Source organism: Pinus tabuliformis, chromosome 3_2, assembly GCF_031772625.1.
Source record: "Pinus tabuliformis cultivar Carrire ecotype Pingquan chromosome 3_2, CPIR1, whole genome shotgun sequence".
Classification (NCBI taxonomy): Eukaryota; Viridiplantae; Streptophyta; class Pinopsida; order Pinales; family Pinaceae; genus Pinus; species Pinus tabuliformis.
The window spans coordinates 653,133,237-653,153,473 of NC_142302.1; positions in this window are offsets into that span (position 1 = coordinate 653,133,237).

Genomic DNA, 20,237 nt, shown 5'->3' on the forward strand with positions numbered 1-20,237 from the left:
AATCAAAACGTACCATAAATGATCTCAAACCATATCCAAAGGATATGAGTTTCACAATATTTGCATCCTTTGATTCACCAAGCTACCAAGTTTCAAACATAAGGAATACAACCACAATAGTTGTACAATAATAACTTAACACATTTTAGAGATATTACTTGCGGGAGACACATTAAATTAGAGTCACAGGTTGAATGCACAATCAAAGGATGAAGAATTCAGAGTTTTTGATGTTGCAGATAAACCGTTGGAAAAACGTAGAAGGTTGAAAAAGGGCAACCATAAACTTTGCACATAAGTATCAAGGGTCCTAAGCATATTGTAATCGCTAATGGGTTGGTATTTCCTTTAAGTCATATGGTTTTAATTTCATGATGCAAGTCAAACATATGTCGGACCATACACAACTGGCATTAGAAAGGGTGAGTAATATGTAGAAAGGTGGCCAACTATTTTCATACTGAAAGGCGACAAAAGGACAAGAAATATAACCCCTATAATGTTCATAGCATGCAGTAAATACAATAAATAAATTGGTAGAGGTGGCAAGTGGAAGGGAGCACATGCATGTCGGGGTCAGAGGACGAACATCAATTATATACATGAAGTTATTAAGTATTCAGGGCATTTTTGTGGAAACTGTTCACGTCGAAAGTTTCAAAGGATGCAGTGGAAGGGTTCCTTCAATTCCACTCGAAGAATATCGAGTACTTGTGAAGTTGTTTCATTTATGGTTACATCTGGAGTAAAGGCAGCTTGACTTCTCTATCAATTTATTTTCTCAAAGAGGATCGTCTAGGGAGGTAAGTGCAGAGGAGGATATTCTCCTTCCATTATTTCGGGAATGTGAAATATATCCATTGAATTGGGGAGGGGATTTATTCTGAGGTTTTGAACTTATTTTCTTGGAAGGGCATCAGTTTGGATTTGAAAGGCAGAGGGATTGGTGGAATTTCAGGTCCAGACAATGTTTCAGAGATTGTTGGTGGTGAATTAGGTGGAAGAAAAGCAGAAAGGCAGAGAAGAATATGCACTGCAATTTAGGCACAGACAATATACCTATTGTATTCCGAAAGCTCCAAAAGCAAGTTGTTGAAACATCGCTGCTCGTTGTTTGGATGTTCTGGAATGTGCTTGTTTGGTGAAAACGACAGGACTCTATAGCATATATTGGCATTGGAAGTCGACTCAACCGCTTGAATCTCCACCCAATGCAACAAACACAATGTAGACAAAAATAAATGCGGAAATTGAATGAATGACATGTGAATCCAATGCAATAACTAACGGAACACAGGAAGTAAATGGAGAAATTGAAGAGGCAAAATGAAACAAAGAAACTGAATAAGGGCATGGATCCATGGCTATGGTTATTCAATGTGCATGCCTATTCAATGCGTAAACAACAAGTCGACGAGCATAATGTTGAATGTGAATCAAATGTGAATCTATTGTGGGAGATACGTGAATCTGTTGCGGGAGATACCGAGAAGACCTGCAAATTTGTCGTGAGGCACTGTTGTTTTTGTCAGGTTGTTAATAATAGTCATATGTCGTGGGAGATACAGAGAAGACCTGCAAATATGTCATGAGGTAATATGTTGTTTTTGTCGGGTTGTCACTAATAGTCCACATGGATAGTCCAAATGGCAGTGTACAAGTGGACAAGTGGGAGTTTTTAATTGGAGGAAGGAGGACGCAATTGGTGTGTTAATGTGAAATTTCTTGGAAGGTGTACCAAAAAAACATCACTTAAGTCACTTAAGCTACTAGCGATTCAAATTTGCAATAAAAATGGAAAACTTGCAACAAAAAGTATAGACGGTCCAAAATAGAAAGCATTAGTGAAAATATCCAATGCAATAACCCAAATGGAAAGACTTTAATTGAACAAATATTTTATTAAAAACACTTGTTGAAAGAGATCTATAGATGAGTCTTTAAGTCCCCCTCCATGGGATGGGTCCTTTGATGTCCTTGATACTTCAAAAAATGATCTTCTCTCTCAATATGTGAAAAACCCAGAAAAAAATGTGGAGAACTCGAATGAGAGCTCAAAAGAAAAAAGTCGATAATGGTGACGATGGTTATGATCATGGTGAAGAATGAATGAAAAACCCTCCTATTTATAACAAAGTATTGAGTTAATCTCGAAAATGGAGAATAATAAAATAATATTAACCAAATCAAGATCTAATAGCTTGGAATACTTTATTATATTTATTGGAGAGTGAAAAGATGTTAAATATCTTTATTTAGAAATAATTAACAAATAAAATGATTTCTTAATTATTTCGCGAGAATTAAGAATGGTGTGAAATCAAAATAATTATTAAATAGTGATTTGATAATTATTCTAATAACAGAAATAAGGAAAATTAAATAATTAGTGATTTATTTAAATATTCCTAAGGGATTTAGTCAAATGTGACAATGAATAATTATTTTAATAATGATTTAATAATTATTCCTAGAGAAAATTAAATAAATAATGATTCAATAATTATTCCTAGAGAAAATTAAATAAATAATGATTTATTAATTATTCCTAGAGAAAATTAAATAAATAATGATTTATTAATTATTCTCATGGGTTTTTTTGATTTAAATAAGAAAAATAATTTAATAAAAGTGGTTTATTAAATTATTTTCCACAGTGTAAGTGATTTTACTTTTGTAAAAATAAATCTACATGGTGTAGTTCGATCCACCTAGTTATAAATGGCTAGGTGATCATTTTTTGGTGATAACATGGAGGGCTCCTATTGGCCGGGGTGAACAATGTTTGGTCACCCAAAGCCTGTAGAGAAAAACGCCCATCGACATAATTATAACATCCTCCTAACCATCAAATTTTTTTTAGCAAAATGCCAATCTAGGGTACGCCCAAGTGGTAATACATATTATGCTTGTGTTGTCCATGTAAATTTAACAAATGTCAATTCACATTATGTGATTGTTGTTTGATGAGTTAGAATACATTAAATATATGCAAATGTAGCAAAGGTTTTAAAAAAGTTAAAATCTCTAATCATATATATATATATAAATTATCATAATATATATTGTAAATAAAAAATATAATATCTACCTTTTATCCATCATTATATAATTACTTTTCACAATAAAAACTACAAACTATAATTATTATAATGTTCAAATATTACAAAACATTATTTCACATAATTTTTTAATTAAATTGAAAAAAATATCTTTATTGATTAGATTTTTTTTAAAGATTTATATGTATTAAAAAACTAGATTATTGACCCCACATTTTTTAGCCAACTCCAAAAAAAAATAACAAGTAAACAACACCAAATATAACTATGTATATAAATTTCTATTATTTCTATTTTATAAAATTATATAAATTCTATTTTTATGTTTTATAAAATTATATAAATTTTATTATTTATATTTTATAAAATAAAAAAAATTTCAATTATTTATGATCCATAAAATCACTAATTGAATTGAATTTATGATGAATACATATAATTGACTGTTTAAAAAAATGTCACATTATATATAAGATTACTTTAACATTGCTTTTAATTATTGCTAAATAATTAAAGAATACTATTCATATTTGGACAATAAGTGATGGCAAAATTTATATAAAATATTGTCATACTTGTTTAAAAGAAAGGCAAAATTGTACATAAGATGTTGTCATAGATTGTAGAGATGATGGTGTCTATATATAATTAAAGATGATAAAATATTTTCATAAAATATTGCCATTGTTTAAATTTATTATTTTCGTTATAATCAAATAATCAAATGTTTATATTTTTTTATTTTTATTATAATTAAATGTATGGTATTTGTAAAGTTTTTACTATACTTAATATTATATATATTTTTGTTATAATCCAATAATCAAATGTTTATATTTATTATTTTTATTATAATTAAATATATTTGTAGAGCTTTTATTAATACTTAATATTATCATAATATATATAATATATATATGAGAGATTTGTCACATTATATTATTTTTATAGTTTGTTCGAGGACTAAGGTAATAATGTTGATATCTAAATTGTATGAAAAAAATCACATAAGATATTGGTATAGTCTTTCATATTATAATAATGGAAAATTTAGATAAAAGAGATATCATCATATTATATTAATCATACATATTATTTGTTTGAGGATTAAGATAATAAGATCAATTGATTTGTTGTATGAAAAAATGCAGATAAGACACTGGTATAGTTTCACATAGATGTGGAACTAAGCACATGGATTTTTGGGAGGTTTGGCTATCATATTACATTGCGAAGGTGTAATTATCATTGTAAATGAAATGATGGATACAATACATATTTGCCATAGTATGTATTTCTCTATAATACAACTCTATCTCTCTCATTCAAGCTGTGAAATATAACCTTAATTATAACCATATTATACCTTATCCCAAAATTCTAAATATGACATAAGTATGAAAGCTAGTTTGTTTTTGAAAACTAAGTTTATGAAAATATAATTTATATAATTGGTTAAGATTTCTTCATTAGGATGAAAAAGGACTCCATGATGAAAATTTGATGATATACTTCTTGAACTACAAAGAAGATGGGGTTAGGGTTTTGCATCATTTAGATATAGGGTTACATAGGTTTTGTAGATGGAGGAGTTAATTGACTACTCAAATGATCCCCTGCTAAGAGGATCACATTCTCTAAGGGGTCAAATTTCATAATGAATTCACATGTGGTAAGGGCCCAAGAGGGTATAAAAGTTCTAGATACAAATTGTAGAACTCATTGTCAGAAATACTAAGAGGTACGTGAATCAATATTTCATTATGCTTAACTATTTTTATCTTTTATAACATGATGCACATAAATCATGAAACATAAACCTTTATGTTAGAAACACTTATATATTTTTTCTTTGTAAATATTTTGTAAACTTTATTGTACAAAGTAAGCACTAACTTACAACTTTCGTAGGCACCAACCTACAGGAGATTTCATTCCCCTAGGTTAGCACCAACCTATAGCAGACACCAATCCCCCTAGTTGAGCACCAACACAACAAATTGTAGACACCAACCTATGTCTTCAAGTTGTTCCTTGGATATATCATCAATAACTTCTAGTCCTCAACAAATTCTTTAGTGAGTTTTCATCTAACCATGCAACCCTCGAATTGGTGCCTTCAAGCTTGATTTCAATTACTCAACCCATACACCTTAACTTTATGCTCTTCAACTAGGCTTTTTGACTTAGCTCTTTAGACTTGATCTCCTGCATTCCATTTCTCTATATTTATCAAAAAGAGGTATGCCCATCTCACACTTCAACTTCCTCAATTCTTATTGTTCACTATTCAACTGTCACTGCTTAAGCTTATTATATGTTCAAAAAGAAGGTTTCCCCACCTGACAACTTATACTCAACATTGCATATTTCTTTATGCTACATAGGGATTTTCAACAGACTTGGAACCAAATACACATTTACAACCTTGAAGGTTTGCTTGTTGCGGCCTATCAATCTTTGCACTAAATACTCACTACCACAAAAAATTTCGCTGATAACCATGTTCTTAATGTAAACTCTATCTATGAAAGAACTTGGCTTTATCATCGCCTTAACATTGTAGTTACTTCAACTAACAACTCCCTTAACACCGCCATAGCCAACCAGAATTAGGCTCTAAAGATCCCTGCAACAATTCTCCAACAGAGCTCAACTATCTCAAAAATCAAACCATAATTCTATAACGTGATTGTAACTTCGACCACAAATAAGACTTGAAATCAGCCTTCAAAACACCAAAAACAAGCCTTCAAACTAGACCTAAACTCAACCTTCAATGCACTAGAACTTGGCCCTCAAAATAGACTTTATTTTTTCCCTAAATGCACCAAAAATTAGCCTTAAAACCATACCTGAATTTGGCCTTCACTTAGCTTTCAAACTAGGCCTGAACTCGACCTTCAAACACCAAAATTTTACCCCCAAAACAGACTTGAAACTCAACCTCAACAGGACTAAAATTCAACCTTTAACAAGTTTAAAAATCACCTTCAACGGGTTTGAAACTTGACCATTTTGGAATATGGCATAGGGGTGAATAGATGAAGAGAGATTTGGCTCAGCCATTCTACGGTTGGGTGGAATGTGGAAGTCCCATCCTAGGTTTGGATTTTGCATCATCAATATGAGGTTATTTATTCTTGTATTTCTATGAGTATTATATTGGTTTATATGTGGATCATATGGTTGTGATTTCATTGGTATTTTTGCTGCTATTATGCTGGTTATGTATGTGTTTTATGACAGTAGCTATATATGGATCTCATCATGTTTTTACTTCTAAATTAATGAATAATGTATCTATGACCTAATGGATGAAATGGCAACTAATGTGTTGAGGCATCAATGTCTCTTAGTGGTTCTCAGCTAAGTATGAGACCACTATGCTAAGATTTGTTATTTACACTTGTAGATTACATGTTCATGATATGTTTGAGGAAATGCCTGTCATGGCTAGTAGGGGTCTAGTCAAGGTCTTATTCAAGTAATTGCATTTGTATTGTCATTTCCTTGTTATCTTATTGTTATGAAGGTGTCATTCAATTTTGGGCAGTGACTTGGGTTCTGGGCCTGAAAAAGTGGCTCAAATCTTGGGGATGCTGGCATAAAATTGAGCAAAATAGTCCCTGGACGCTGGCATGCCTTGTCATGAGAGTGTCCAAAGCCTCCTGGATGTTGGCAGGCCTATAGTATGGGAGCGTCCAGGGGTCAAGTGGTCCAAAATGTTAGTGGCATCCAGGGGTTGGTTGGCAAAAAGTTTGGGCTGGTTCCCGAGGGTCCCAATGTTGATGTTGAAGATCTGTATCGTGTGTTTTTGTCGATTCCACTTCCTTAACGTGATTTAGGAGGTTGAATCATATCATAGTGGCCTCTCGTCGCATGTTTACCCCAACTGGTCAGTTGCTTGGGTAGATGTGGGAGGAGGGTGTTATAGAGTGGTATTAGAGCATGGTTCACCCCTTGGTTTGGATGGGCTGTGTGTGTTTTTCATGCATTCATGTCGGTTGCATGTGTGTCTCTTCTGCTTGCATTCCATGTGCTTGTTGCATTTGCATGGTGTTGATCATGGTTGTAGTTATGTCATCATGTGGAAGTTGATGTTGTTATTGTGGAGTGCATCGTCATGAGTGTATGATTGGTTACATGTCGTTATATGTTGCTTACATGTATCATTTTTGTATGCTTAGTTACATGTATCATTCTTGTAAGTTTGGTTTCAAGTATTGTTCGTTTATGTTTTATTATATGTGTTTATGCGTTACTGTGGTTGATTACGCATTGCTTATGCATGTTAAGGTTTGCATGTGGTTAAGTGTACAATGATGTAATGGTTGTTGTCATGCATGAGGTCATGGTATGTGTTGTTGATAAGGTCATGCATTGATGACTGGACCCTAGCTAGAATGATGGTTGCATGGTTATATGCTTATGTGTTATGTTTCTATATGTTGTCATGATTATGTTATACATGTATCATGTTGATTTGTTGATCTTGCACAGAAGGTATCCTCCCAAAGTTGTACTGAGATACGTTGGTTTATTGTGATTTGGTGTAGCTGAAATGATATGCCTTGCAGGAAGAAATATCAAATGGCTTGCAATATGGTCGACTATCCCTATGAATGAGATGAGCAATATGGTGTCGGGAATTATTTCGATTTGGCAGATACATTGAGAATATTAAAGGAAGAATTAAGGAGTCGTAAGGCAGATAATGATAGAATCATGCAGACACAGGAGAAACAAGCAGAGGTAAATGTAGTGATACTTTAGAGTTTGTCAAAATTGCAGCAACAGGGAACACGTCAGATCAGCTATGAGCAAGCGGACAAAACTAATGGGGCATATGGTAGTAGGTCGCACGGTGGCCACAGGTTAGATAGAGATGACACAATTAGAGATGGTAGATTGTTGGACACTCCAGATATGAGAGGGGATAGACATAGGTATTATTCTATTTCTGATTCAGATGGGAAAATTTATGATCGTCATAGTTATCATTCTTATAGGAGGAGTGATAAGGGATACTTTCTGGATGAGTTTAAAAAAGCAAAGCCACCTAATTTTGATGGAGATATGAAGAAACCACAGGATGCAGAGGCATGGTTTCTTTGCATGAGAAAGTTCTTCAAGTTACATGACTATTCAGAGAACATGAAAGCCATAGTAGCTACATTCAGTCTCAAAGGTAAGGCATACATTTGGTGGGAAGATGTGAAGAATGACATATGTAATCATGAGGAAGACTTGACTTGGAGTGAGTTTGAGCGGTTATTCAAGAAGAAGTATCTATCAGAGAGATACTTTGATGATAGGGAAAAGGAATTCTATGAGCTAAAGATGGGATCAATGACAGATGAGGAGTACACTAGTAGGTTCTTGGAGCTACTGAGGTATGTGCCTTATCTCACAGAGGATAAGGCCAAGATTTAGAGGTTCATTAGTGGATTACCGATTGCATTCAAAGACATGATTGAGTTCGATGAGCCTAAATCATTATAGGAGAACATCTGAAATCTAAGGAATTTCTATGAGCAATCGAAGCGCGGATCTGAGACTAAGCCAAACTAGAAAGGTAATGCAAAGAACAAAGGAAAATGGGACAAAAAGCAAGCAAGACCTTAGGTTACAGGTAATAAAGAGAATGCAGTTCCATCTAAGAAGTTAAATGCATCAGACAAAGGATAGGGATTTCAATTGGAATAACAAAATAAGGATGCAGGATGAAAGCCTATAGAGTGTTGGACTTGTGGCAAAGATCATCACATGAGAGATTGTCCGCAGAATCAGGGTGGTAGGCCTCAGATATATAGTGCACAAGACACACAGATTGTTAGGGATGTTGTTCAGAGCGTTCCTAATATCTATGCAACATTGGATAAAAAAGAGGCAGACCATCAAGAATCTATCATTGAGATGGATGGTAAGCTTTGTGATCAAGTTAGTTCTATTTTGATTGAACCTGAATCTAATTATAGCTATGTTTGTCCTGAATTGGTGGATAAATGTGGTTTGAGTAAGGAATTTCATGCAGAATCTTGGTTAGTGCAGTTGGATACAGGTACAAATAAGCAAGTTCACCATTGGGTAAGAGCATGTGCATTTGATTTGAATGGTATGCGTACCAAAACACATTTGAATGTATTACTGTTGGGATCATACACTATGTTGTTGGGAATTTATTGGTTATACCTTCATAGAACCAAGGTGGATTTCTATGACAAGGCCATTGAGTGCTTGGATGATAATGGGGAACCAAGAGTCTTACAGGGAAGGAAGAAAGCCACATTAGTTAGGATGGTGACAACTATGCAAGCAAAGCATAGTCGTAGGTGTGTGTTATTCACAGTGCACATTTCTAGTGACAAATGTAAGGAAGTTGAGGATGCAAATGTGTTGAATAGGTATCGAGTTCTACAACAGTTTTAGGATGTATTTCCTGAGGACATTACAGAGTCACCACCCCATAGGGAGGTATACTTTTCCATTGAGTTGGTGCCAGGGGTAGCTCCAACATCAAAAGTACCTTACAGGATGAGTACACCTGAGTTGGTATAGTTGAAGCTGCAGTTGAAGGAAATGTTGGACAAGGGATACATTAGGCCAAGTGTATCACCATGGGGCACACCGATATTGTTTGTGAAGAAGAAAGATCGTACTCTCAGATTATGCATTGACTACAGGAAGTTGAATAAAGTTACCATTAAGAACAAGGGTCCATTACTGAGGATTGATGACTTGTTCAATCAGTTGAAGGGAGCAACAATGTTCTCGAAGATTGATTTGAGATCCATATATCATTAGGTCCGCATCAAAGAGGAGGACATTTACAAGACAACTTTTCGGACCAGGTATTGGCATTATGAGTTTGTTGTAGTTCCATTTAGTTTGACTAATGCTCCAACTACTTTTATGTGCTTGATGAATAGTGTGTTGCGTCCGTATTTGGATAAGTTTATTATTGTGTTCATTGATGACATATTGGTATATTCTAAAAATGAGGAAGAACATGTCGATCATTTAGCAACAATATTGAGGTTGTTGAGAGAGCATTAGTTGTATGCTAAGCTGAGGAAGTGTAGTTTCTTTTAGACTGAGGTACACTACTTGGGACATGTTGTCTCCAAGGAGGGAATTGCATTAGATCCAGAAAAGATAAGGGCCATCATGGAGTAGGTAGCTCCCAAGAATGTAGATGAGGTGAGATATTTCACGAGGTTGGCAGGTTATTATTGGAGGTTCATGAGAAAATTCTCACAGATTTCTTATCCTATTACGTCATTGCAGAGAAATGGTAAGAAGTTTGAATGGACAAAGGAGTGTGAGGCTAGTTTTGAGCAGCTTAAGCGGCTGTTGACACATGCACCAGTGTTAAAGATTGTAGATTTGGACAAAGAGTTTGTAGTATGCACAAATGCTTGCAAGAGGGGGCATGGTGGAGTCCTTATGCAGGATGGATAGGTGTTATGCTATGAGTCACGAAAATTCAATGAGCATGAGCAGAACTACCCCACACATGATCTTGAGTTGGACGCAATCATACATGAATTGAAGATGTGGAGACACTATCTTCTGGGCAGGAGGTTTGTGTTGATGAGTGATCACAGTGGTTTGCGGTATCTATTTGACCAACAAAATTTGAATGGTAGGCAGGCTCAGTGGTTGGCTACAATCAGTGAGTTCGACTTTGAGATCAGGTACATCAAAGGTAAAGAGAACATGGTGGCAGATGTTCTTAGCAGGTGGATACATGTAAATAACTTAGTATCTATGAGCTCCTATGGGACAAACATACAAGATAGGATCTTGCAGGAAGGTCAGCAGGATGTTAGGCATATGGAGATTATGCACAGGTTGTAACAGAGTACAGGTGGTAGTACATGTATAGGTACATGTGGTAGTTCAGGTACAAGTACATGTGGTAGTATAGGTACATGTACAAGTGGTAGTTCAGGTACAAGTACAGGTGGTAGTACAGGTAGTGGTATAGGTACAGGTAAAGGTGCAGGTGCACAAGATATGGACTATTGTCTTATAACATATGGATTGGTTAGATTCAGAGACAAGATATATGTGCCAGACAATGGTGAGCTTAAGAAGGTGATCTTGAGAGAGTTTCATGTGAAACCTTATTCAGGTCACCCAGGTTATTAGAAGACATTGACTGCAGTGAAGAAGTTTTATTATTGGATGAATATGAAGAAGGATGTAGCAGATTTTGTGGCTAGGTATTTCAATTGTCAGCGTGTGAAGGTAGAGTGTAAGCATCGAGGTGGAATGCTATAGCTGATTGCGATTCTAGAATAGAAATGGGAGGTCATTTCCATGGACTACATTATAGGTTTTCCGAGAACAATGAGACAACATGATTCCATCATGGTTGTTGTGGACAAGTTGATAAAGGTTGCGCACTTCATTCCAGTGAAGTATACATTTTCAGATAGTGATGTAGCACAAGTATTCATTAGAGATATGGTCAGATTGCATGGTTTTCTGAAGAATATTGTGTCAGACAGGGATGAAAAGTTCACTTCGAAGTTTTGGAAGGAGTTATTTGCAGGTTTGGGCACAAAGTTGGTCTTCAATACAACTTATCATCCGCATACATATGGATAGACAGAGAGGGTCAACATGATATTGGAGGACATGTTGAGGATGTATGTGATGCATCAGAAGCGAAAGTGGAAAGAGTATCTTCCAATGGTAGAGTTAGCTTACAACAATGGTTATCAGGAATATTTGAAGATGAGTATGTTTGAGGCATTGTATGGGCAGGGTTGCAATACACCTATCAGTTGGAGTGATCCAGTTAACAGGGTGTTCATTGGACCGGACATGGAACATGAAAGACATGTAATCAAGAAAAATCTAAAGGTAGGACTGATAGGTAGAATAACTATGAAGATCAGAACAGGTTGTTCAAGGAGTTCCAGGTTGGGGAATAGGTGTACTTGCGCATCAAATCGAAGAAGATCTCCTTACAGATTGGATGATGTGCCAAGTTGACACTATGGTTTTGTGGACCCTTCAGTATGATTGAAAGGATTGGGCTAGTATCCTATCGACTTGAACTACCTCCGACAGTGAAAGTCCATGATGTTTTCCATGTGTCATTTCTTAAGAAGTATGTTAAAGATGTTGATCATGTGACTGACTGATCTATATTGCCGGTGGAACCAAATGGAGAATTCTAGCCGGAGCCTTAGTGTATATTTCTAAAAAGGGTGCTCATGCTCTAGAACTGAGCAATCGAGCAGGTTAAGGTGCAATGGAAGCACTTTGGGCCCAATGAAGCTAAATGGGAGTTGGCAGATGAGATGCAGGCTATGTATCCTTCCTTGTTTGTCAGTTGAGGCAAAGTAGTTTTGGTATATGTCTTGGTGTATGTTATGGTACATGTTTTGGTGATGTTTGGTATATGCATATATGTATATGGATCTAAATAAAGCCATGAGCTATGTTATAAATCTCCAATAAGAGGTATGGGTGTCATGTCATTATGATTTTATGTTGTTATGTTTTCATGTTGGTTTGCTTCTCAGCAGGTTGATCATTGTAAATACTGCATCGAGCTAAGTTATAAAGCTCCATCGGAAGTATGTTTTGCTACAACAATCTTGTGGTTATAGGTGTTGTTGAACACAAAGGATGGTGTTCCCCCAAGGGGGAGGGTTATGTAACATCCCTGGTGAAAATTCCATGTAATAAAAGTTAATAAAGGAAAAATAATAACCACGGTTGATGGGACACTTATTCCAAGCTGAATATTGGGCAAGAAATCCTAGTGTGGGTGTTCATTTCAGTTAATATGGCTAAGGAAATTGGCAAAGGCAATGGCTAAGGTTTTGGAAAGGAAAAATGGTATTTTTGGCACATTTATTTATTAAAATAATGGAAATTAGGAGAAAATGGAGGTGAAAGGTCACAGGTGAGGAAGAAATTGAAGGAAAATAATGGAAAATGAAGAAAATAGAGGCCTCATTCATAAAAGAGCTTATGAGGATCAATGGGTGACCTTTTGTTAGTTCAGTTTTGGAGCTCTCTCATTCTTCTCTCTCTTTCATACTCTTGGATACTTAGAGTTTTCTTGGAGCACTCTTGGAGGGTATGACATGCTTGGATTTTAGGAGCAAGAAGGCAAAGGAAGAGAAGGAAAGTGCAAGAGGACATCGGGATCAAAAACTACAACGGATTTTGCTTGCAGGTACAGAGTTGCATGTATGTTTTCCTCTCTAGTTTTGGCATGCATGACATATGCATCTAGATTATTGGTCATGATCTGTCACTGATGATTTCCTGGATTAACAGTGGATTGCCTAGCTTTGCCATTTCCTGGATATCCATGGTTTTGTGGGTTTATTTCCTTGTTTTTTTTGTTGGTTCTCATGTTTCCTTAGCTTGGGTTGAGTTATTAGTTCCTGGAAGCCCTGGTTGGACAAACGATTTGAAAGCCCTGTAACAACTAGGGTTGAGTAACTAGTCTTGGAAGCCTTGTTTGGAAAAATGATTTGTAAGCCCTTGGTGGGTTGAGTTACTAGTCCTAAAATCCCTGGTTGGACAAACTCTTTGGAAGCCCGACGACAGTTGTGGGTTGAGTTACTAGTCTTGGAAGCCTTGATTGGAAAAAGCGCTCTAGAAGCCCTGGAAGGCTTGGATAGAGAGAAATTTGATGGCCTATGGAATCCCTGGATGTATTTGGATTGATGTGTTCTATGAGATCCCACATTCATGCTTGGAATATGGAACGAGGGAGAATGGATGAAGAGAGATTTGGCTTAGCCATTTTACAGTCGGGTGGAACATGGAATTCCCATCCCGAGTTTGGATTTTGCATCATCAATATGAGGTTATTTCTCCTTGTATTTCTATGAGTATTATACTAGTTTATATGTGGATCACATGGTTGTGATTTAATTGGTATTTCTGCTGCTATTATGTTGGTTATGTATGTGTTTTATGACAGTAGCTAAATATGGCTCTCATCATGTTTTTATTGTAAATGAATGAACAATGTGTCTATGACCTAATGGATGAAATGACATCTAATGTTGAGGGATCAATGTATCTTAGCGATTCTCAGCTAAGTATGAGATCCCTATGCTCAGATACGTTATTTACACCTGTAGATTACATATTCATGATATGTTTGACGAAATGTCTGTCATAGCTAGTAAGGGTCCAACCAGGGTCTTATTCAAGTAATTGCATTTGTACTATCATTTCCTTGTTATCTTATTGTTCTGAAGGTGTCATTCAATTTTGGGCAGTGACCTGTGCTCTGGGCCTGAAAAAGTGGCTAAAATCCCAGGGATGCTGGCACAACACTGAGCAAAATAGTCCTTGGACGCTGGTAGGCCTTGTCATGAGAGCGTCCAGAGCCTCCGTCTTGGGGTCAAGTGGTCCAAAATGTCAGTGGGACCTAGGGGATGGTTGGCAAAAAGGTTGGGTTGGTTCCTGAGGGTCCTAATGTTGATGTTGAAGGTCTGTATGGTGTGTTTTCGTCGGTTCCACTTCCTTAACACGATTTAGGAGGTCGAATCATATCATAGTGGCTTCTCATTGCATGTTTACCCTGGTTGGCCGGTTGCTTGGGTAGATGTGGGAGGAGGGTGTTACAGGGACGCTAACACAACACTGAGAAAAATAGTCCCTAAACTCTGGCATACCATGTTGTGGGAACACCCAAATCCTTATGGATGTAGGCATGCCCATATCATGGGAGCGTCCAGGGGTTAATTGGTTTTAAAACTCAGTGGGACTCAGGGGCTGGTTACCTGAGAGGTTGGGATGGTTCATGAGAGTCTTGTTGTTGATGTGGAAGATCTGTATGGTGTGTTTCCATCGGTTACACTTCCTTAATGTGACTTAGGAGGTCGAATCATATCATAGTAACTTCTCGTCACATGTTTACCCTGGTTAGCCGATTACTTGGGTAAATGTGGGAGGAGGGTGTTATAGTTATAGAGAGACAGGGAGAGATTCTATTAAAAATTGGTTACAACTAAATCACATAACAAGTTAATATAAAACTCAACATTGATGTCCAATAACTATTTTATCATTATTGTCTCAAAGGTATAAATATAAACATTATTTAATAAATTGAGCTAATAATATTATCTTGGAAAGCCTTTTCTTTTTAACTAGGTTGAGCCTAGGCCAGGGATAGCCTAGTTATTTTATTTTAAAAAATATATTGGTAACAAGTTTTAGATGAAATCATTTCATTGAGGAATTCTTGTTTGACACCAATTTAAAACTTGGTTTTATAATCAACTAACTCCATCTTCATGCTTCAATTCAACCCTTTTCCTTTCTACATTATTTCTTCCTCCATCACCTTACAAAGAACATTTTGGAAAGAGCCAACAAACTAATTAGGAAGATGAGATGAGGACTAGAAGGTTCCCTTAAGAGAGTGTGACCTAATAGCTATTTTTTAAGACTCAATATAATAAAGAATCAATTTTTTCCAAGATTAAATAGCTTTTATTGGATTTTCCTATAAAATTTGAGAAAAATAAATTCTTTATCTTTACTAGCTTTCAATTGATTAGATGCACCTAGCACATCTTGGACTTGAAACTAGGATTCAAATTCCACTTCCTCCTTCCATCTTTCCCATTTTCAATCATAGAGAACAAGTGCATCCTTCACTTCACATATGTGACACTCACAACACCACACATCCCTTCTAAGGTCTAGAATTTCACATAATATAGAACGATCCTTGTGACAACAATAGTTAGCCATGAAATTATTGCATTTGGTCCAATGTTTGGATCGATTTCCCCACTTTCATTATTATTTTATACCCAATTCAAGAAACACAACCCACAACCCTTCTATCCTAAGATCCTCCAAAATAAGCAAATTCATAAAATAAAAATAAACTTAAAAAACAACTTTAAAAACTAAAATATAACACCCTCCAAAATAAACAAATTCATAAAAGAAAACCAACCTAAAACAACAACTTTAAAACTAAAATATAAAACCAAATTGATAAAAAATAGATGAAATAAAACCACATTCAAACCACCATCCCAAGCCAAAACTTAGAGGTGTAATCACTTCTAGAGGACATAGAAAATTTGACAAAAAAAATAAATAAATAAATTCATAAAATCTCATTATTTAATTAGATAAATACTTTTTAAAAATAAATATAATATAATTTAAAGATACTTCAAATTTTTTTTCACAAAATCTTATTATTTAATTAGATAAATGATTTTTAAAAATAAATATAATATAATATAATTTGAAAATATATTTCTAATGACATTTCAATTTATATAATTGAACCCGTAATTAGTTATGAACCCGATCGCTCATAAGGTAGCGAGGAAGCAGCTCCACAGGATCAGTATAAAGAATCTTTGCTGCGGCTTATGATTGTAATTAATAATTTGGTGGATTAATAGTTAAATACTTTAAATTTATATTGATGAATAATTTATTAAATTTTATAATATAATTAAACTATATTAATTATATAAAATAAAATAAATAAATTATTATTTTTTAAATAAAATTATATATATATATATATATATATATAAAATAAATTATTTCACATTTTTAAATAAAATAATAGCTAAATAATGTATATAATAACCAATATTTCTAGATTATTAAAAGCATACTTATTGCGTTGACACCACTTGAATTTAAATTTTTGTAAGGCAACCAAGGCCTGCATTTTTAAGAGGGTATGCATTTTCATGAATCACCGAATAGTATTATAATTGAGAGAATCCAAATCCTATTATAATTTATCATTTAGAAAATTTAATTTAAGTTATTTTTAATAAAAGTTTATGTTTCTATAAGATAACTTAATAAAGGTTTATGTTTTTATAGAATAATTGTAATATTTCTGGTATGCATTTTCATGAATCACCAAAAAGTATTATAATTAGAGAATCCAAATATTATTATAATTTAAACCATTTAATTTACCTCTGGTATAAAAGATTTTATTATTTAAGTTATTTTTAATAAAAATTTATGTTTTTATATGTTAATTTTTTTTCTGGTAATTTTGTATGGAGTTAGAATTTTTTTACATAATTTATTCACGGGTAACTATTCAGTTTACTATTTTAGATTTCTCATTAGTCATTAGATAATTTTTTCATCACCACATAGAGTAAGTTACATAACTAATAACAAGCATTGTTGTAGCTTATTAACATAAATTTTCTGATGTCACCTTGCATCATTTTCATGATTCTTTTAAATTGATTAGTTAATCACATACTTGATATTATAAATATCACATCATGCAAGGAACCAACATCATCAAATTGGCACAATAAACAATCATATCATTGAACACCCATAGAGTGAAAATCAACAAACGTTTAATTTTATTATTAAATGCTCGTGAGGGTGTTCACCCCTCTCAATGGCTTATAAGGGAGTCCATCCCTTAATCATTGTCATAAAATATTACAATGAAATGTCATTTAAATACAAAGTATCTAGCTAAAAGCTATTACAATCATCTTAATATCATTTACCCATAAATTTTCAATCTTTATATCTTTGTGGCCTGGTTGTTCCATCAGTGGACCATCCCGCAGCTCGCCCTCATCTGCATGGACCATTAATTCTTTACCTATCACAATGTTAAACATAATCTATTCTTTCACAAGTCACGATCATTTCCTGTCATTGTTGTCGTCAATAAGTTTTGATATCATGATTAGATAAAACATTAATAAACCAATAATCAATCTTTAAAAGTGATCCTTGAACATCTATTCATGTGCATAGATGAGATGTAAATATAATATCACAACATGCTTCTTCTAACGTCACTACTCATGCATTAAATGAATGAAAATAATTATCAAGCATGTCAAAATAAACTCCACATTACTATGACCCTTCTCGCACACACACACATTCGTACAAGACAAATCACTATGACTGCCCAAAAATCCCTTTAAAGAAAACTAACACATCGTGCATTCAAGTTACTTTAAATTTAACAAAAGAACCAACCCTTTAGCTATTATTTTTGATGCATGCAAGGAAGTTAACATAATGAATGTTATTCATATTCAAGCAAATGCATATACTTTCAAAAATGATATTTTCCAATGTAGGCTTAACACAACACGTTGCAAATGTATATTATTCCAAACGAATGCTAACATAAGTCTTGCATGCATATACATTAGATTCCAAAAGAAACTTAAAATAATAGTTATGAGAGCTTAAAAGTAACGACATATAATTTTTCTAAAGAAATATAGCTCAACTTCTATCCAACAAAGAAGATATCTTTATAACACCATGAATATTCTTTGTGCATGCAAGAGCTTATCATAATAGCTCTTCTTTAGTGTACTCAACACATATTCCCTTCTCTATAATTCTACCATCATTAGCTATTATTTTCATGTAAACAATTACATACTTCTTCCAAAGGAAGTTAATATTACATGCAAGTTTCGCATGCTTCATTTTCAAAAAATTAACATAAATAACTATAATCTATGCATAAAAACAAGAAGGATAACTTAACCTTTTATGCACCTAAATCAAGAAATTAACAATTTATCTAGCACGAAAATATTTTCAAGGGACTATTATTTCCAAGAAAATTAACATAATAACTTTTTTTATATACATTCAAAAACATTTATGCACCTAAATCAAGAAATTAACAATTTATTTAGCCCGAAAATATTTTCAAGAGAGTATTATTTCCAAGAAAATTAACATAATAACTTTCTTTATATACATTCAAAAACATTTATGCACCTAAATAAAAAAAATTAACAATTTATCTAGCGCGAAAATATTTTCAAGGGACTATTCTTTCCAAAGAAATTAAGATAATAACTCTCTTTATATACATTAAAAAGCGTATTTTCTTTATCACAATAATTAAGCCCGAAAATATTTTCAAGAGACTATTCTTTCCAAGAAAATTAACATAATAACTTTCTTTATATACATTCAAAAACATATTTTCTATCACACTAATTAAACCCGAAAATATTTTCAAGAGACTATTCTTTCCAAGAAAATTAACATAATAACTTTCTTTATATACATTCAAAAACATATTTTCTATATCACAATAACTAAACACAATCGCCCTTACTTCAATGCACATAATTCTTTCAAGAAACAAGCATGCATTTTTATTCTTGTATGGACAAGATTCATAAGCATCTCTTAATATATATATATATATATATATATATCTATCTATTTTTTTTAATTTATTTTTTTCCCATCTATTCATGCACAAATTACTAGACAACCTTTATGCACTCAAATCCTTGTAGTTTTTAAATAAGCAACAAAAGTAATCTATACATATAAATTCATAAAACCCTTTCAAGAAAATTAATCTAATTAACTTTTCTCTTTTATTTTTCACCAATCATAAAAATATTTCACAAATTACACTATTTAACTTCTTTTCATTATTTTTTTTTAATATAATATACCATTCTTTTAAAAAAAATAAAAAATTAATCATTTCTTTCTTTACATCCACATTCATATTTTTCTTCAACTAATTTGTCATAACAATCATTCTTAATGCATGCCAGAATGATTAATTCTCCATAGTCGTCAACCGTTGAACAAATTCTCGAAAACCTCCCAAAAACGATTATTCCTCTTTTTCCGATCCTAGAGATAAAAATAAAAAGGAAATTTCCCAGAAGTAGTTTTATTGTGTTTTCGTGATTTGGCCTATGATAGCAACCATTCTCTGAGGTAAAAAACTGATACGCCTATTCTCCTTATCTCAATATCATCTCTTCATGTAAGAAAAATAGTTACTCTTCAATAGTTTCACCATACCCAACCCTAACTATCTCATGGTATTCATAAATCGAGTTTATTCCATGTTAATAATTAAGCATGCAATGTACGCTAGCTGTGGATATTACAATAATTAATACTGGTATTTAGTATATCTTTCATTAAAATTATTTAAAATATGAAGAAAGAAAGGAAGAAATTATTTTAACGTCCATGAGGCTAAAGCTAGTCTATGGGACAGATTACTTCTTCATCTGTGTGATGTATTCGGCCCTTTTTCTGTGAAGCTTCAAAATAAATGCTCCCAACTTCTCGACAAACCCCTCGCTAAATAGATTATCCCAAGAGCTAGCTGCCAACATATCTACATAA